At 44.1% G+C, this 21,263-nt stretch overlaps 1 protein-coding gene across 1 annotated transcript in view; it reads right to left on the reverse strand.

The window, feature by feature from the left end:
* The window catches only part of LOC143369928 (uncharacterized), a 119,948-nt gene that overhangs the window by 96,536 nt on the left and 2,149 nt on the right, over positions 1-21,263 (reverse strand). Inside the window, exons 2-3 of the mRNA XM_076814437.1 lie at positions 17,836-18,149; positions 14,719-14,915 (exon numbers count right to left, since the gene is read on the reverse strand). The gene's annotated coding sequence lies outside the window, so the exon portion shown is untranslated. The remainder of the gene's footprint in view (positions 1-14,718; positions 14,916-17,835; positions 18,150-21,263) is intronic.

Raw genomic sequence — 21,263 nt, forward strand, 5'->3', positions numbered from 1 at the left:
CGCAAATTAAGGAGATGGTAGTCTCCTAAGTGCCAGAGTCCTAAACGAGGCGAAGGAGGTTAAGAAAATATCTAATTCAGCAGGGTACTGGTTTAGCTCCTCCATAATTTTTAGATCGGTGACCAGGATTTCTCCAAAACCGCTTCACCAATCTTTCTGAAACTTTGTAGGTTTTTTCTAGACATTCAAATCTAGTCTTTAATCGAAGCATTTGTTTTTCCAGTGCATATTTTTTATTTTATGGCTGAAAAATTGGTGTTTCTTCTACGAAAATCGATCGTTTCACTTTAAACATCTGCCGTTTTGTCCCAAATTAATATTTTATAAAACGGAACGATTATAGACTAGCTAAACTATTGTACTAACTAAATCTTCTTCGTTTTCTTATTTCAGATAACCCAATTCCGAATAATGTTGGTCACCGCTAAACGTGTTTCTAAAAGCAGTGCAATATTGGAAAGAGAAAAAGTCTCAGAGCTCCCACCCTGATCCACTTCGTCCTACCCCAACCTCGCCTCACCTCAGGAACAGCTTCCACACAAAAATGGCCCCGAAATCCCCAAAATCTAAACCACACCAACCCCCTGGAACTCGAAGACTACCCCGGCCCATCCAAGACCCGACTACTATTACACGACTCGTTTGCACCCCCGTTAAACTCGACAAGAACAGCCATAAATACGCGGCCCAAGAGAATGCAAGTTACACGATATAACCTTCCTCCCCTTCCAAGCCCGCTCATTACCATTTGCGCCCTAACTCCCCGCCAGGCAGGCACAATTTCCAGCGTGCTCTCCCTTAACGAGTTAATGCCGGCAAAATGGTGTACAGTTTCATTAATTATCGCCCGTAATGTCCGCAGCATTTAGAAAGACCTTTCCGTATCCGCTGGCGGAAGCATGGCTGCGGTAATGGCCCCACCTTTTGCTCCTTTATTCCCCCAGCATTCGAAAATACTAAAGCCTGCCAGCTTCCCAGCGCTGAGATCGAAAGAGGTGTGCCAAACCCTGCGCCGTTCCTCGCGAAACTATTCTGCTGTGTTCAATGTTTCTTCTAGGAAAGAAGAACCGCGGCTTATGATTGTACCTCGGTTGCATCTTCTAGCCGCGCGGTATCCGGCCCGCCTGAATCGCTGGCGCGATCAATTAAACGGCCGAGCAGCCGTGGCAAACGCCTGCGTTCCAATAATCCGCTCGTCGACGCGGATTAAAGTCGTTGCACGGTTTTTTCGCGAGCCGAATGAATCGTGTCGGGGGACAAAGGTGGCTGATTGCTATCGGAAAAGATGATAGGATCCACTCCGGCCTGGCGCGCGCAGCGGGTGATCGCGATCGGTAATCGAACGCTGCTGGAAATAATTGCTTCGACTTGTGCGCTTTTGTCGGCTCGAGAAGATGGCGGAGGGGGCGGAGAGGAAGAGAAGGGTAAGAGACTTCTTATGTCCTGGGGTGATTTGATTTTTGGAGAGACTTCGAGGGGAAGATGGACCGCGGTGAACGAGTCGGCTTGCTGAAGAGGAATCCAGAGATTCGGGGAGACTTTTGGGCTTCCGGCGATTTTTAGCACATGTTTAAACATAATGTTGCGAAGAAGCAGTTGTCCTACCCATAAATCTGCCTATAAAAGAAAATTGGGGATCCGAAATTAATCTTTGTGGATAAGGCGATTGAACGACTGAAGTTGCGGTAGATACTAGATGACAACTAATTTCTGCAACTTATCCTTAATCTGGTATACCAGGACCGTAGAGGAAACCTTCCTGAGCTTCAAAAAAATCATGTTGGGCAGCTCTCTCTTCTCTGCTGGCAGTCATATCCTCTTTAGATACAAGGGTCGAGGGAACGACTGCCAGTCACGCTGCGGCCTTAAGCCCCTATAACTCTGGGAGTTTCTCGAATTTCACCTTAATATTCTAGAGACATATTTTCGAAACCCTAAAATATTTGAAAATCAAACAAAAAAAAATAGAATTTTTGGGTAGAATACCCCCTTAAGAGAAGTAGATCCAGGATAACGCAGTCCAACTCTAACCCAGCCCTCCGCACCACAAGTAAATCCAAAAACTCGAATCCCACTAGACACCCCTCGCAAGCCAGAATTAGAACCCAGCAGGAAACGTTACACAAGGAAACAGCGACCATTCGTCAATCCTCTTTCGCACCCCTTACCAGCTCCTCCTCCAACATTTCAACAGCGACGCTAGAGGAAGAGACTACACGAGCGCGAGTTCGCGAGCCAACTCTCAATTTGTGTAGCAGATAAATTTGAAAACGTTCAGCCGAATCACCGAGCATCGTATCGCCGACAGGGAGAAAATAGGCGAGCCATTCTTCTCCCCGACGTGCAGCATTCGACGAGCACGATTTCGGCGGTGCAGCTGGTGGAAGCTCGTTAAACAGAAGGGATTCGCCAGGCCCGAACGCTTTAATAACTCAATGGCTCAGCATCCATGCAATCTTAATCCAATATCCAGGAGTATCTCCTGTACTCCATGATCGTTGACTTCGTTTCCACCCGGAGGTGGAAGGCGCGAACTCACCCTTCGCTCCCATCCCTCTCAGCCACGTCCCTAATTACAATCATACCATCGACGAAAAACTAGAGGACGGAATTAAACTCGTATGAAATAATTCAGAGCTACAATCTGTTTGCAGAGAGTCTACTCCAACAATCCCTGCGATTCCATTCAGTTAACGCAACCATAGAAAGAGGAAAGTTTAAAGCGTTACGCCCGAAACGACTCAAAGGCCCGAGCAACCCCAGCTGGAATTAAACACAACGTAGGGCGCAGAGCCCGGAGCACTCGTGCTCCAGCTAACTAACCGAATTCCCGCGGGAGGATTCGTCCATGACTGAGGTGCAAGAATCCAGAGGGTAGAAAGGGGTGGTGAAAGAGGGCCGAGTGATCGCAGTAATTGAAGGTGCACGAGTAGATAACACAGGGGGTGTGTCGTGGCAAGGGAGCAAGGGCACACACCGCTAGAGCAAACACTTCTCCCAGCTTCCTCCTTCTCTTCCCCTTCTTTTCCCCCGTCGCGTCGCCCCCTCCGTCTTCTTCGACCCGGCTACGCTTGTTCAGCTTGTCGAGGGGCGTTTGAATGTGCTCTACACCTCATGACTTATGGATATCCGCGTTACACTCCACCGATCGACTGGCCATCGGTTTCCGTGCTTCCACCGAGCCGCTTTTATCCCTTCGGGCCGACTGCCGAGGAAACCGAGAGGCACGCTTATTTCGTTCGCTATTCTGCGAGGAGGTTACACCGCCTACGTGCCCGCCGCGGCTGCAACTTTGCCCCACCAATTTGTCTGAAGGGAGTGTTACCCGTCCGCCCACTTCCCTGTTCCGCCGCCCCGGGAGACGGCATGAAGAATCTCTGTGCCTGAAGGAATCGCTCTTCCGGTACCTTCCACTGCCCTTCGGCTGAGTAGGGAGGGAATTCTTATGGGATTAGAGTACGCTTGTGTTGGAGTTGCCATAAATGATTAGAGCGGCGATGACAGCGAAGAAATAAATTTTTAGGCGAAGAAAAAGGGATTCTGGGGCAATGGGAGTCGAATCCTCGATCTTCGGATCCACTGGTCAGTCGCATTACTCTCCGAGGTTACTCTCTTTCAAAGTCTACACATTCTGTAGTCTTGTAATTAAAATATAATTGAAAATGTAGATGTAATTTTTTATTTTTTACTTCGTAAAGGCAAAAGATATTATGGGGTCATGCTCTGTTAGGAGGCCGAGAAGAGGGTGGTTTTTGGAAATTTTTTACTCAAAAGCTATAACACATTTTTCAAAAAATCTTTTTTCCTTTTAAGGATTGCATCTAGTACCGTGCGTCGTAATTTTTTTATTTAAAAATATTTACTAATAACTGAGTTATTGTCCATCACTCAAAGGTTCTCTAAAACAAAGCTTCTGCGGTAACCACTGCTGATCTAAAATAAAAAATTCAAAAGAATTTACTTATTATATTATATTATCTAGTATTTGAACGAAGGATTTTTTTATCCGATGCTTAGTTTTCTTTTAATTGACGAAAATCAGGCAAGATTTATGATACAAATTGAAACTTTTACTTTAAACATCAGCCATTTTTCCCCAAATCAATATTTCGAAAAAAAACTTTGTTCAAATACTAGATAATATAATATAATAAGTAAATTCTTTTGCATTTTTTATTTTAGATGATCGATTTTCGAGCAGCAGTGGTCACCGCAGAAGCCTATTTTTGTAGAGAACCTTCGAGTGATAGACAATAACTCAGTTATTCATAAATATTTTTAAATAAAACAATTACGATGCACGGTACGAGATGCAATCCTTAAAAGGAAAAAAGATTTTTTGAGAAATGTGTTATAGCTTTTGAGTAAAAAATTTCCAAAGACCACCCTTTTTTTCGGAACAGAAAACAGGTGCAAACATTGGGGCCGTGAAATTTGAGGCGCCAAAAATGTTCTTGCATAAGTGACCAGAAAACGAGTAATTCCACGCTCGAGACTATTTCGAACTCGCCCACTCTGGATCTAGCGCATCGCACCAGGCTCGGTCTACACCTGTCCCAACTTATCAAAGCGTGTCTAACTGTCGACGGACCTAAATCACCCTGACAGAGTACACTTCGGAACTTGCCAACTGTAAACTGCCTCAGCTGCCCCTGAACGCTCCGACGCCCGCCGTACGCGCCCCCTAACCTCAAACGAGTACATCGTCCATAAATGTCGATCCTAATAACAGCCACCTTATACCAAACTAACCAGCCCTCGATTATAAACTTCCTCGAAGTCGTTCCGAGACTTCAGCCCCAAGTGGAACCAACCTCCACCCAGCTACTATCGAATGCGCATCGCGAATCCGCAGAAGAAGCTCGTCGAGGAAGCCTGGGAGAGGAAATAAAGCTGCCGGGAACCAAGAGCCCAGTGGTTTCCGCGCGAACATTATGCGGGATCCTTAATTTGATTTGCAGATAAAACTGGAGGCCTCCCTGAGGAGGGATTCGAGGATCAGCTGTTCTTCGATTCGGCGGCCATTTGCAAGGCACGCGGGCCCGCGGGAAATGGCCCCTCCGCGAGATGTCACTACTGGGAATTAACGTTTGTGACGCGTGTTTCGCGAGGGAGCACGATCGCGACACAGCCAGCGATGAAACGCGACGGGGGCAGAGAGTCAACGAAGAATGACGAACGGGGGTGGAGGCGGCGCCGATACGAGCGGGCATAAATAGAGGGATTAAAGCGAGGGCTGAGCCCAGGGGCGCGTGTATCACAATATTTTACGCGCGCGGCCGCATGTGTCAGGCCCTGACGAATCGCGAGCCGAGCACAGCCAGGCCGTGCATTATTAGTAATTGCTGGCGCGATAAAGCCGACCCGTGACCAATTAAGGGATAATCTTTCGGGCAACGTTCGGCTGCTCGTGCTGCGTAGCGACGGTCTCTGTGATGGCAAGAGAGACCGCCAATAAACACCCTCTGTTTTTTGGATGGCAATTATTTAATAAAGAAACTATAGTATTCTGCGACGTTTCGCTAAGCAGGTATCAATATTTGAAGAGTAAGGCTGGGAAAACTGAGAACGTCCATTTTTCTGGATTTTGCGATTTATCGCATGTTTTGTTGGTGGCAACTGGGACTACAGAACTGTCGAATCACAAAGTTAAAATAACGTCAGTCACTGTAAAATAACGTTAAAGATTTGCTACCTATACTGGTTAAAAACAGAAAATACGGAATGTTCCCACTCTGTGCCAAAACAATAAATAATTTAAGAAGAAAATTATATAAAAAAAATTATATTCATCGAACCTTGTTTCTTCACAGGTGGACTAAAGCACTAAGGCTTAATTTTCTCGATAAAGCTGTTTTGTGACTTTCCTTTTACCCTTCGTTTATGTCAAACAGTCACTCCTCCTCTAATACGATCTGTGATATGACGAATTTTAGAGGAGAGGACATCGAGTTTCTTTGCAGATACACTGTGGTAGCTGAGGGCTCTCGCAGGGTATTATGTAGGACTGATTAATTATTATTGATTTATTGTAAGCTTGTAGTCTGCTGCCTTTTTATTTTTACTCCGTGCTCCGAAGGGTTCTGCTCCTCGATAGGAGTGCTAGACAGATGTACGCCAGCTTGCGATACGTGATTGGAGAGGGTTTTAAAATGATTCCTATTCCTCCTCGCATTTTGGAAGTAGCTGCGAACAGCGGAGGTTTTCAGCGCGCCGACGGTATGTGGGAAGGAAGGGGAGCTGGCTGCAGGAATGAAAAGCCACTCCCGGGCAACAGGGCTTAATAAAGGGGCTGCCGATGGGGAAACACAACGACGAGGAAGAACGCGGGAGTTTTCCTGCCTGGGCATCGATCGCCTGGCTAATTAATGTCCCATCAAGGAGATCCGAGTGTCGATTGGCTGGCCACTGGGGAAGGTCCATCTGGGATGACTGGGGAAATTCCACGCTTCTGACCAAGACCACCGCTGCACCTTCGTCGATAATAAAATTCGGAAAAATCTGAGGAAGGGTGACTTCTAAGCGCAGGACTCTAAGGACGAGTCCTTCGTACAAAATTGGGTAAAAGGTAGGGTAACTCCGGGACAGTCGGTACACCTAACAGAAAATGGCTTTTATGGTAAGTTAGGGACAGTCCGCCCACCTAATACAAAATGGCTATTAAAATGAATACAGATATTATTTATTATATCTGAATCAACCTAATACGTTCAGAATTTTATGCTGATTTTGTCTCTCTAAATGATCCGTCCCCTGCGTCCCTGGTATCCTTTTGCTGTACCTCAATTATATTACTATACTTCACCGCCACTTAAATAAATAAATAAATAATCACCATACAATAATCCTCTTCGCACAAAATAATTCAACCAATTTTAAGTACTGAACTGAAACACTTCTGCCGGTGCTAATATCGTTCCACACTCCCGACCGAAGAGTTAAATTTCCCAAGCTTATTAAAGGATCGCAACCCATCGGATGCTCCCTTTGGGGGATGCTTCAACGATATTAAAGCACCCCGGCCGACAGTTGCACAGCAGCGTTCCGAAAACGATTGAAATCGCCGGCGGCGTGCTCGAAGGGGTCGGATGCGTTCCTCCGCGGTGCGGGGCCCGAGGTGTTGCATAACTGGAGGCGCACACGAATCCGGGGGACTCGCGTATCGTGCATCGTTAGCTTTGTTGGCCGCGCTAGTCGCGCTGGCCGTGCAGCTCGCGACGATCGATCGATTATTTACTGGCCCGTGTTCGTCTCGGTTCACCGAGAACCGCGACGCATTACGGGAAACGTTCCACGGTTTCCCGGCACCGTTCGGGCCGGGAATTTTCATCGGGCGCCTATCGATCCAGCCTCGAAAATGGAACACGCGCGAAAACACGTACCGCGGAGATCACCGACCGGCCCGCTGCTCTCCTATCCACCTGCGGTGCATTAGTCGGGGCCGATTAAAAATCACGGATAAGTCCCTTAATGGGTTGAATCCAGCGAAAGCGGGGGATCGTCCTTTGAAGAGTTCAGAATTCTCAGACGGGATATTTTAGGATGAAAGATTCAGGTGGAAGGAGTTAATTAAATATATGATCTACTGTAAGCACTATTAGCAGTGCTGCTGTTACTATTGTGCTTCTCGATTATTAATATACAAAAGGTTAAGTAGCCTGGACAGTGAAATCGCTCGAGAATCAAGCACTCTTTGCGAATTAATTTTAATTTTTAATTTTAACTCTATTTTCATGTTTGATTGTTTGTTCACTTTTGTACTGGATGTTCGTTCCATTTCTTCTCTTTCACATTTTCTCTTTGGTAACTTTATTAACTGTATATTGCAAAGCGAAGGATCCTTATCCGTGGAATAAGTAAATAAATAAATAAAAAAAGTACATGATCTTCGAGCGATCAGTAGGAGATTATGAATAGGAAAAATGTAATTTTTGTTTTTTTTGTCTATAATAAATCATATTTTAGTTATGCGTGCTTAATCCCCTTAACGAGAATTACCCAGAAATTTCGTGCACAGGCTTACGTAGAGCAATGAAACGGCAGGGCAGTAATTAATTAGTATCTTATTTAGGCGGCATCGACAGATTCCGCGTTAATTTCTTAAACGTCTGCCTAGATCTTCCCGTGATCCAGCATCCTGTTACGCTTCGTCGGGGCAGATTAACGACGGTCCGAGTAACTCGGCGCGTTTTAACGCGATTACCAGCGAGTTCGGAGGTCCGAGCCGCTCCGCAACTAGTTTCTCATGGACACAACCCCTGGGGCACTTGATCACGTTCGGCGCTACAGAAATTCCACTCCCCCAGTCAAATTTCCAACATCACCCTCTCAGAAATTTAAAAAAAAAAAATTCTCCGCGATGTTAAACCCCCTCGAAGTTACGCAGATGGAAAGAAGCAAATTCCCTTGAAGTTCCTCCCGACGAACTTGTCCACCGTTTCTTCGCCCCGAATCCCCAAGCGGCGAGGAGTTCCGAATTCATTAGGCGCCATAAAATTATTCCCCGCTTAATAAGCGCGCGTGCTGCGAAGTCAGGCTTGAAAGCTCAGGCACAGAAGCTCGGGCCTGGCACGCGTGACTAAGATCGTAGAATTTAATATTTATGATCCTTCGTCGTCCCCTGGGAGCTTTGCCAGCGGGGGCGCGACGCGGAGAAAATCTCGGAGACCTCCGCGAGGAATCTCGGCCCGCTGGACGCGTCGCGGGGACTCGAGCACAATTTCAGGATTGCTGGGCCGCCGCTGGATCGAAACGACCGCCGCGGGACCAGCCGAGGGAGCGGAGGGAGGAACACAGGGAACGGCGGAGAAAGTGTACTCAAGTTGCATTAAATTAAGTGCGGGGGAGGTGACTGGAGATGCGAGTGGATGAAAAGTGTGTACCGTGTTTCCAAATATTTGCGGCTCCTTCGCTGCGTTCGAGTCTGTTTGTGCTGGCTGGCGAGAATAAGGAGAGTGGCAGGGGAAGGATAGGAGTTAAGGGGTCATGCTCGGTCAGGAGGCCGAAAAAAGGCTGGTCTTTGGAAATTTTTTACTCAAAAGCTATAACGCATTTCTCAAAAAATCTTTTTTCCTTTTAAGGATTGCATCTAGTACCGTGCATCGTAATTTTTTTATTTAAAAATATTTATCAATAACTAAGTTATTGTCCATCACTCGAAGGTTCTCTAAAAATAAAGGCTTCTGCGGTGACCACTGCTGCTCGAAAGTCGATCATTTAAAATTAAAAATTCAAAAGAATTTACTTATTATATTATATTATCTAGTATTTGAACGAAGGATTTTTCGAAATCTTGATTTGGGAAAAAATGGCTGATGTTTAAAGTAAATGTTTCAATTTTAAACATAAACCGTGCCTGATTTTCGTCAATTAAAGGAAAACTAAGCATCGGATAAAAAAATCCTTCGTTCAAATACTAGATAATATAATGTAATAAGTAAATTCTTGTGAATTTTTTATTTTAGACGATCGACTTTCGAGCAGCAGCGGTCACCGCAGAAGCCCCTTTTTTTAGAGAACCTTCGAGTGATGGACAATAACTCAGTTATTCATAAATATTTTTAAATAAAAAAATTACGATGCACGGTACTAGATGCAATGCTTAAAAGGAAAAAAGATTTTTTGAGAAATGTGTTATAGTTTTTGAGTAAAAAATTTCCAAAGACCACCCTTTTTTCGGTCTCCTGACTGAGCATAACCCCCTAAGGGAAATAAGAGTAGACGGTAGAGAAACGCGTTGCGTTTCGTGTAGGCGAACGAAACGTGATAGGAGTTTCGAACACACGTGGAAGATAGGAGGAATTAAATGTGGAACCGTACGAGCGTAGGTGAGAAGCGGAGGCGCGGAGAAACAAAGTTCTCGGTTCCTCGAGTGCTCGACATTGACTACTCGTGGTCTCGAGTGGCTTTTTTTTTATTCCACCGTGACATGAGATTTTTTTACCTTTTTCATTCAGGAACGTTTTTTGTGGACTTCGTGAAAGATTTTTATTACGGATCAGGCGTGGCAGATTAGTTTTAAGTAGACTTTTTTCTCACCAGAACCGTTTAGCAAAACATTAAATGTGTTTTCCTCAAAAAGGTGGTCCAGAAAGTGGTCACGAATATCTCGAATTCTACTTGCCCGATTCGGCTCTTCTTGTGCACGCTACCAGAAATTTTTCTTTCTAATTTTTTTGTTAATTTCGTAGCCCGAAAGAGGCGAAGAAAAATCGCGAAATTCCACGCTTAAAGTTCAAATTGCAGCCACTTTAATAATTTTTGAAACTTCAATCGAAATCTGAAGATTTCGTTGATTGCATGAAAAGTATATAAACATACGTCCTTCGTTAAATGAAATTCTTTTGAAAAACAAATCGTTTCGATCCCTCCTGGTAAAAGTAGGTATTTGTCAATGGTATTTCTACTGTTCGCAATGAGTCCCGGCCGAAGTTACACAATAATTACAGCACCCAGCGACGAAGGGAATTTTTCAAGCCAGCTCGAGCTCCATGGGGTGGCTCTCCCCCAAGCTCCTTCGGCGGGGGTCGCGAAAATGTTCCATTAATTTCAGCGGGGCTTCCCATGGAGCCACCGGTCGCGGTTCCTTCTGCCACGTAACACTTTCAGAAAACGCTTCGAAATGAGATTGAATAAACAGGTTCGACTCCGAAGCAGCACAATCGCGCGCGGGCGGACTGTCGAAGCACGTGCTTCTAACGCAAACGGGAGCGAAATTCCCCGCGCACCTAGCTGGTCGTTTTTACTTTACAGAAGCCGGTGGTTCCGGGCCGCTAATTGCTGCGGCGTTTCCCCGTGGAAGCAAAAGCGTGTCGCCCGGCGAAAATGGAGGGGACGAGGTGCGGGGAATTTTGCTGGCTCGAAGGTCACCCGCCGGGTCGCCACCCCTGGCTCCCCTCCCGGCCAGATGGAATTTTAATTTCACCGGTGGCGGGCAAATATAAAAAAAACGAGGCGCGCGAGCAGTAGCTGGGTTAAACAGCCACTTTTCCAGCCTCAAAGAGCCAACGGCTGGGACAAATATTTGCGCGACAGCCGCTTCCCACCGCCTGCACTGCCTACAGCCTGCAAAACAGATCCTGCAACCTTCCGCTATTAGGTTTCTATTAATACGCCGACCGACGATCGTCGCGGGGCTAATTAACCGGACCTGGACCGTGGTAAATTAATCGCTGGAAGACTGGGGGAAAAGGAGCTTGGCGCGGGTCTACTTGAATTCAATAATTACTGGCTGCTGGAGAGGATTCTGTGTGTAGTCGCTCGAAAACAGAGTTGGGATTCGACGAATAAATTTTTATTCTCAAATAAAATGATGTTATTCGAGAATAAGGAAGAAACTTTTGTTCCAGTGGTCTCGAATATGAATTGCGAATAAAATTAAGTTATTCGAGGATAACGAATGATTAACGGATGATAATTATTAAGATAAGAAATGTGCAAATCTCACAAAAGTTGGCCCCCCTTTCTTGACCTCTTTGCCCCGAACTGACTGTACCGATCACAGTTTTTTGCAAATAGGGTAGATGGGCCATTTGTGGTCGCCTTAAGGGGAGGTTCCGGTCTAGAGCCCAAAAAAATAGGTGATATTTAGGAATTAATTAAAGGAAAACTACTATATATAATTTAATGGGACTTTTTGCATTGTAATTTGCATTAAATTCGCTTTGCGTCAGCGAATCTATTTTTTTTTGTGGCAAAATCTGTTACTGTTATATTTCGACGTTTTATAAATATCTATCTTGGCTGTTGAATGAAAAAATGCGTCTTTTTGACCCTTTTGGAAGAAATTCTGGATCATGCAAAAATTGTATACGGAATACAATAGTCTTATCTCCTCTTTTCTATATTTCTTCTTTAATAGCCACAAGAAACTCATTAGGTACTTAATTCAGTATACAATTTTTCTAAATTTTTAAATAAGAATTTAAGAGCACCTTCAGCAGTTAATAATATCGAATCTTCTGTACTGTAATTTTCTATTGGAATTCATACAGGTTCTAATGTTATTAATAAGCCGTATTATAAATTGCAGATGTGTTTATACGTTCGTGATTAATCAGTAATACATTCATTTACGAAAATAAATGAGATTTATAATATTTTTCCTATACTTAAGTTTCTCGAGAAATTACAGTATTTCTCGAGAAATAAGAAATAAGCAATTATAAAATTTCTCGAGAAATTCTCGAGAAGGAACACTATGTGTAATGTCCACAAACGGTACACCTACCCTATCTCGAAAACAGAAGCCGAGCGACACGAATAACAAAAGGTTGTTCAGAATGTTAACGTTGACAACATATTTCAAGGCCATCGAAATCGCTGAGGTCTGCCCTTTGGTAAATAATTACCGATTTTTTTACTCGAATAATACCCAACTCTGCTCGAAACTATTTAGCCAGATATCTTCCGAACGTTCGGACACCGCGGGAATGGCAGTCTATCGTTCGAAATTGTCTGGATGGAGATCGTTACTGAATTTATATGGAGTTCATTAAAGCGACCGGTGGCCTCGTCAGAAACGACAGCTGGATGATTCATCGGTTGCCCGATAGAAAATGCCACTGCGCGGGGGAGGGAGCGGCAATCCATTATCGGGGAAAACCGATCTCGATGCTCGTATTCCACTGGGGGGGAATGGTTGATCGCGAGATTAAGCTCGCGACTGCCGATTTTATCGCGACTGCAGTTTATCTCGGTGAATGGCACCGGCGGGTGTGCCTTTTGGAGGAAAGACGCGCGAGAGGTGGCCACGATTGAAGGGAGCGCTGGAGGAATGCTCTCTAATTTAGCGGCCGGATTATCAGGTCGACGAGGAACTCGCCGAGGAATTATGTTTCACGCTGCCGGCGCGCGAAGGCGACTGCAAGTTCCAGGAGCAAATTGCGCGAAAAACAGTTTCGTAGCAAGGAACTGGAGCTCTGAAAGGGCGAAATTGAAAATGCAAATCGGGGGGAGGGGGGGGGGAGGTAAGTTTCCGGCGAAACGAGGGGGTAAAATCGCCCGACGGGCTTCGCGAACATTTCCAGAAATCTCTGGGCGAACGATAGCCAGCGGCCTGCTTCCGGCGTGCCGTAACAGCTGTTTTGCATAACCTAATTACTCAGCGAGCCGCGCGGAATTAAAACTGCACCCCGGTGCTCGGTCGAGGGGGGAGCGTCCAGGTCCGTCGAACGTCTCTTCGTCGACCTTCCACCTATCTTGGAAGCTCGACGGAGAGTGGCTTCGAAGTTCAAACTCTCAATTATCAATTTTAATTTAAATTACGAGGAGCGCCAATTTTCTGTACCACCCAAGGAGATTCCTCTTATTAGGGTCAAGTTTTGTAAAATTCTTTCCCTTGTTATAAATATTACCATTCACCTAATTTTAGTTTCGAGGAGCCAAGTACATACTACACTCCTCGCATTAAGGGTACTAGGCAGTCGTTACTGTCTAAAATTAAGCATTTCTGTTTCAATTAATTGCAAAGTAGCTAATTGAAACTGAGACTTGTTCTTTGGCATGAAGTTTATTAACATCATAAGCTTTAAAAAAATTGTTTGCGGAGTCAAAAATATGCATTAAATATTACCCTACAGATGGATCATTAAAAAGGCTTTTTAAAAATAGTTTCTTTTGTTTTGCAGTGATAACTCAGAAACGGAGGTTCCAAACGATTCAAAACAAATTCGAGGATCTTTACAAAATGTGTGGTTTTGGAGCAGACTAAATTAAAGTTAATGAAAACTCTTATTCTTTATGAAAATAAACGGAAACCCCGTTGAGACCCCATTGATGAGGTTTTACCATCCCCCAAGCCCCAAAAGGTGAGGTCTTAGTTTATTTTCATAAAGAATAAGAGTTTTCATTAACTTTAATTTTGGTCTGGTCCGTAACTACGCATTTTGCGAAGATGCTCGAATTTGTTTTGAATCGATTGGAACCTCCGTTTTTGAGTTATCACTGCAAAACAAAAGAAACTTTTTCTCAAAAAGCCTATTTAATGATTCATCTGTAGCGTCGTATATAATGCATATTTTTTACTAAACAAACATGCTTTTTAAAACTTATGATGTTAATAAACTTCATGCCAAAGAACAAGTCTCAGTCTCAATTGGTTTCTTTGTAATTAATTGAAACAGAAATACTTAATTTTAGACAGGAACGACCTCTGTGGACCCGAAAACAGGGGCAACTTCGCATGGTCGTAACTCCGGTAAAATAAGTCGTATCGGTATCTTGAAAATACCATTCGAAAGTGTGGAACTTCTACTTTCACCTAAATTCTTCAGATTTCAACTGTGTTGCTTTCCAGCAAAGTTACAGCGATATAAAGAGCACTTTGTCAATTTTAAAAAAACTTTCTTCAACTTTGGGCTCATGCACGGGGAGAATGAATATTTTTACACAGATTACATTTATATCAGTCGAAAGCGACTACTTTCCTGTGTAAAACCAGAGCAAAGTATTTCTCGCGCGATTTTCTTTATCCGAGTTATTTAATTTTAAAGCGAAAATCGTTTTTCTGACTTTAGCTCCTTCTATCCAACGAAGGAATCATCGTGGAATATTTATCAGAACAGCCATAGAAGAGTCAGTCTTTCCTCTTTAAGACGCATATTTTGCTTTTCGATTCGGTCAACCCCTGAAGTCACGGCAGAGTTTCCTAACACAGGCGGTCATAATAGAAACACCGCCTCCTATGAAGCATGCAGATAGGATTTCAAAAGGACTCACCCCTCATGCCGAGGACCAGCACCCTGCTCCGTTCGAGGACACTTTTCTTCGCTCGACGCCTCGTCGATCACCCTCGCACAACTACCGAAACGCTCGAGGAACAACTTGCGAACTTCACGATCACACGTAATACCGTTCCGATCACGAAACCGCGCACAAACGATCGCTCGCAGGCTTCCAGCGACGGGGCACACTCTCTGCAACATGCAAACAATGCCATTGTTACAACTTAAAATTAACGAAACAATCGTCCACTCCCCGAGCTTCATTCCACAAACGAATTCTTGTAATTGCAAGGGTCACTCGGATAATCTGTTTTCCCTTCTAACGCGAAAATTCCAAAGCACAAAGCCCCACCCCCTTGTTTTTATCCCTCTCTCGGTTCCACATTCGCGGCAGAATTCCGTGGCGCAAAGGGGATCCCATTTACCAGGATTACCCTGTTTCCCGCTACAGGTTACAATTTTATTTATCCACCTCCGCGCGGTCATTTCCCCTTTCGTCCCGTATTCGCGGCGTATTTCCTAGCCGCGCGAAAGTCCGCCCAGTCGCGATGAATTAAATAGGCCCCTCGTTTTTTCGAGGCACCCGCGGATCCTCGACCCTCCTCGCAATTATATTACCCGGGCCGCGCGTGCCTTTTCCAAACTTGTTAAACACATTTCTCCCGCGACATAACTTCGATGCCGGTTAACGGGGGATGTAATTATCCCGGGGGTGGTGGGCGCCGTGCCTCGCTGGCCGCTCGGGCGAATCGAGTTCCATGCGGCCGACCTTGTTAACGCGTGGAGGGCCGCCAAATTCAAGATTACCATTGCTCGGCAGTGAAGTTCCAGTTGCATCGCGCCGGAATTACAAGGTGCGGGCGGCTCGCGAATAAAATTACGACGCGAGGGACGAGGTGTGCTCCCGCAGGAATTAAGGGGCCGCGCAAAAAAATGGGGAAATTTTGTAATTTTATGGCCAAAACCGCAAGAATAAAAATTTCAATTTGACAAAATAAATGCGAATGTCAATTGAAGAACTCGCGCGAGGTTAGAACGATCGCAAAGAATTTTAATCTAGATTTTCGAGTTACTTCAAACATTTATATTGTGTTATCCAAAGTTCCGAAAATATCTTCAAGGCATGGATTGAATTCCTGATGGTGCGTAAGATATTTTTATTGTCCTCAAAATAATTATGTTTCGGGTTTTAACACGCAACTTATACAATTTTTAATGTAGTGTTTTGGAAATAATCTTTTCATATAAGAATGAATTTTCAATACATAAAATAGTTATCAATCCCATAATATCCTGCAATGATTTTCATTCCTATTTTACGTTCAACTATTTTTATTCTACGAATACAATTTAATTATTAATTGCTAATAGTTGCTAATCTTGTAATTATATGATTTTTTTAAACAAGATTGAGTGTCTCTTGCATAACATACGACATAACTGTGACCGAGACTGGTTTACACGTTATACATTACAAACCTTTTTATTCTTTTTTTTAAACGATTTTATTCAGCTTCGATCCTCTGTTTGATCGTCTGTATTAATAGATTTCGTGTTATTTTACAAGTAATATAAAGCGGTTACGCAGTAGATGTTAAAAAATTTCAAATGTATGCTGTAAAAACGGCAAAATTATTTGTTGCATTATATCCTTGGTACACGATGCCTACTACTGTAGGGGAGGCCGGGGCTAAAGGTTCCGATTTCGATAAAACATAAAAAATGACTGGAAAATAATGTAGTTATTCTCTTCACTATTGACTAATTTCTTGTTAAATTTATTATATATCTCCTGATTTTAAGCTTGTGTTTAATATATTGTAATAGGTTTCCCATAGAAAGTAATTTATTTGTGGCACTCTCAGATTTCATTTGCGTATAAATGTAAATAATAAAAAAATCTTTATCGTTTCGTAATTTTTGTAAGTGCTGTTTTTCGGATAATTTATTTTCTCGTGTATCAGTACGTAAAAGTGCCGAATTTTATATATTAAAAATAAGTTTTCAGGCTTTGACCACGAAAATGGGTATAGTTCTTCAATCGACATCTGCATTAATTTTGTCAAATTCAAAAATTTCATTTCTATGGTGTTGATGAGAAAAAATTATAAACAACTGAAGCGCAGCGTCAGTTAAGTAATTATTATTAATTAATTTCTTCGACGGGCTTTAAACTACTATTAACACTACGCTAAACAGAAACGGAACTGCGGACCTCCTGAAACTTGCCGGAACGAAACTTCTGGCGAGTCACTGGCGGGGCTGATTCACTCCGCGCAACGAGTAAAAAGCATTCGGCGCACAAGTTGCCGCGGATAATGAAATTCCTCGGGGTGTCGCGCGAAACGAAAGGAAATCCGATAAGGCGGCCAGGCTGTAGCGTTGCCAGCCCCTTCGGAGGGGGGCAGAAATTCGTAGGGCTGGTCCCCGGGGGCCGGCCAATTTACGAGCGAGGCTTACTGCGTAATCGTCGTAAATATCCGCGGGTCGACAAGCGAAGAAGGGGAACAGGGGGGCCGTAGAACGCCTCGGCGAAGCTGCACCGATCTACTTATCACCAGCAGACGTCACCTTTTCCCTCCGCCCACGACCACGTAAAATTTTTACGAGACCCCCGCCGCTGAACCCCCAAGTTCCTAGGAAAATCACGATTCTACTGGTCTACGACTTTGCCCCAAAGCCAAAATTTCCAATACAAAGATTTTAATTTGCCAAATCTACTCAGTGCAATTCGCGACCTATCTGTGCATAATTCCTTGTCAAATTAAATTTGTTAATTTGACGTTAAAAAATTACATTTCTATCTATCTCAGAGTCACATTGTAATAAAATTACTTTAATTTACCTTATACAATTGGAAGCGTTACTTTTGGGAAAGCATTACCCCTTCAATCCCCTACCAAGAGAAGAAGCTACTTAGTTAATGGTTAAAAGGTTTTACGATTTAACGGGCTTCTTGGAACATTTTCGCGTTGTTACTATTATTTTGCAAGACTCTCTGGCAAAGATACCCAAAGAACGTACACGAAGCATTAAAGGAGACAGTGCGAAGTAGTTCTTACAGGTTTCCGTGAAGGCTTACATCGGAATTATTGCGGAAAAGGGTACTCACCTACGAATATTGCAGCGGCAGGAGCTCCACAGGCGCCAGGGAACAGACACGTCACAAAAACACACGGTGCAGCTTCATCGCTCGCGAACGAACCGAGAAGAAGCTATCCTGAGCGAGCCGCCACGGCACTTCTCATCTCCCGATCGTTTTCACCACCCCCTTCGATCCCCTCCAGCCCGAGATTCCATCAACAAACGTCGCACTTCGCGAACATCCAGACTGGTCGATGATACCTTCTTGCCTGACCCCTTATATCACTTTCGGTCACCTCCAGCTACTACTTTGGCTTGTTTCCGTCTGCTGCTCTCCTCTAGCTGCAACGAGGATGCCCCGCGTTAATCTGGCTCAAAGCTCGATCGAAGGATCGTTAAACGAGTCGTCGGTGGGTCAGAGACGAGATGTAAATTCGCTCTAGTTTCAACGCCTGCTGAAACAAACCTCGCGACGGACTGCTCTCTCTTCCTGAGATTCTTTTCAAGGGCTGTGGAAGGTTTCCGACACCCTCTCTGTGCGGAATCGAGTATGAAATCGTCGGTGGTGGACGGGATGTTTAATGAAGAAATTAATGAAGAAGCAAATCGGTAAATCGGTGGCTTTGAATTCTTTGGAACATCCCAAACATCGACGTGGACGAGTGTAGGAAAGAAAAAAGGATTCTCCGGGCGATGGGATTCGAACCCACGACATTCGGATCCACTGCGCGCTGGCCAGCCGCCTTAGCCGATTCCCCCAAAACCGACTCCCCAAGATCTCTATGTTTCGGACTCTACTTAAGGAGGCATTCTCGTATAACAGCCGCAAAGTAACTGAGATTTAAGAATTTTTTTTTAAGAAACTGTTGGTCATATTGGATTAAACTCTTTTGGGATATAAGGAGGCATCTTTAAACTTGCAGAAAATATTTTTTTTACGTCGATGATCCTCTTTATTATTTATTAATTATTATGGAATTCTGTCCGCCTCTTACTCTGTAAGTTTTATCTTACACAAATTTTTCATATTATTCTTTATATCGACGAAAAAAGTATTACAAATAATAACTAGAATTAAAATTTTAGGTCCAGTTTCAGCGTAAGTTATTTAACTTTAAGAACATTTTCTTCTTTTTGCAATCAGATGACTGTGACAGGGGCTACACCTGCCGCCAACATCGTCGAAGAGGTTAACACAATTCCACAATAATGAATAAATAATAAGAAGGATCGACGTAAGAAAAAAAATTCTACAAGTTTAAAGATGCCTCCTTGTATCAAATAAACAATTTAATGCAAAATTAACAATAAATAACTTCTAAAAAAAAATTCATAAATTTGGAGGACTGTTACGCGAGATTCCCCTCTTAAGCGGCGCCACCTATGTGCCAATCGTACCATAGATCATTCCTAAATGCCAAACTCCAACACGAAGGAGAACGGAAAATTAAGAAGCTCCTTTCGAAACTACGTATGCACCCCCACTTCTCTGCATTTTCTTCTTCAGACTTGACACAGTCGTTGCGAATGATAGAAAGCAATTGGTGCACACTATGTAGAATACACTACAGTTTTCGACTGTGTGCGCCTCGAGAGACTGCGAATGCCTGGAAGGTCAACAACCGTCCTCGGCCGAGTGAGCTGCCTGTTTCTAATAACGTAAACCCGAGGCAGGTAGCGATTGCTGGGAGGGTCGATCGTTTAACGAGCGACAGAGTGGGGTGGCCCGTCCTTGGACTTTTCCAAACAACCCTCCCCCACGCTCCATCCACTGCATTTCCACCCTTTTCTCACGCTGACGTCACACCTCTGCGAAGTTTTCGCGTTGACGTAATACGTACCTCGGGTGTACTTTTAAGAATTTTTAGAAACACTCATTTGCAGAATAGGGAAAAATATTTCACACGTATTTTTTGTTATCGGCAATCGATCATGTTGGAGGTGTGAAAACGGCCCCGAAAATTGCGAGTCAAAAACATATTTTCTGGAATCTCTCTAGAACTATTAGACGCAGAACAAATTTCTTTATTCTAAAGCGCGTGTCTTTGAAGGACGAAACTAACCCGTTGCTCAGTTTTTAGAAAATTTTTTAAAAAATATGCTTTCAACCCCCAACTATAGGGGCCAATTTCACCCCTTCAACGCGGACGATTGCCGGTGCCAAAAGATACGCGTCAAATATTTTTTACTATTCTGCAAATCAGCAGTGGATGGGTTCTTACAAGTGTCACTAGAGGGTCATTCCACGCGAAGTTGGACACTTTTCGGAGTAACATTTCGGATTTTGGTGCAACTTTTATAATTTTTGGAAAAATAGTAAACACTATATTTCAAAGAGCTGTAACATCCACAATTTTTGACATTTCGAAAAATCCTTCGAAATATATTTACATACCCCTAAAGACTACGACATATCCAAGTTGCAACCAAAATCCGAAATGTTACTGCGAAAAGTGTCCGACTTCGCGTGGGATGACCCTAGATTAAATAGTACTTCTCCGGTCACTACCTCCGCCCAAGAACCTTTCAGAAATCAGCCGAACCCCAGAGACCCATTACAAAATTAAATTACTGCCCGGGGAATCGTTAAACGAGCCCCCAGCTCTCTGATAATTAAGAACATCCCCATCGAGGACTTTTTAATCGCCTTCCTCCGGCTGGAACTGGTGAAATGCTTGGAACACTGCTTCAGGAGCAGGCGTTGAAAAACGCTTCCAAGGCTTCGCCCTGTGCCTTGGTAACTCGCGTTCCTGAGCAGGACAGTCGAGATGTCTGGAGGCCGATGGTTATTGTCAAAGACAAACGGCGAGGCGATCTCGAAGGAATTCTTGAAAGAGGGACCACCACCGTGCTCGAGAAATCCTCGAGCCTCCTCTCCTTTTGATCAACGAGTGGCCTCGGTGCCTTCGCCGTAATCCAGACACTTCCGTCCCGTTTTTCAAACCCCTCCCCCCGAGCAATACCACTACGAAGTTTGCGCGAACGATGCAAGCTTCCTCGAAACTTTGGACCTGGGCTTTGCCTTTGAGCTTTCGTTTTTACCCGCCGTTAATGAGCGCAGTAATAAGACCATAAACAATGTTCGAGCCCTGTTAACAATTTCGGAGCGTCCAGGGCCCCGCTCGTGATTGATATTAATTTCATTCTTGTTCGGGCCTCGACGAGCGCAATTCCGCAACTATGTACCCGAGTGTAAAGGCTGCTCGTTCGATCGCGGGAGTAAATATATATATATATATACATATCCCGTGCAGCCGTGGCAAATGTTATCTAGCGAGCGGGATCATCGAGAGCTTAATTGATCGTTTTGCTTGTATTATGTCCAGCCCGCGTCCATGCTCCGGATTAATTTCGCCTTTGTCCACGGCGGGCGCGTGCGGCGTCGCGCCGAGTGTCCGATTTTGCAGGGTTAAACGCGCCGATTAAAATCGCACGGAGTAAATATTTTCTGCCCCG

The sequence above is a fragment of the Andrena cerasifolii genome, chromosome 6 (genome assembly GCF_050908995.1).
Source record: "Andrena cerasifolii isolate SP2316 chromosome 6, iyAndCera1_principal, whole genome shotgun sequence".
Lineage (NCBI taxonomy): Eukaryota > Metazoa > Arthropoda > Insecta > Hymenoptera > Andrenidae > Andrena > Andrena cerasifolii.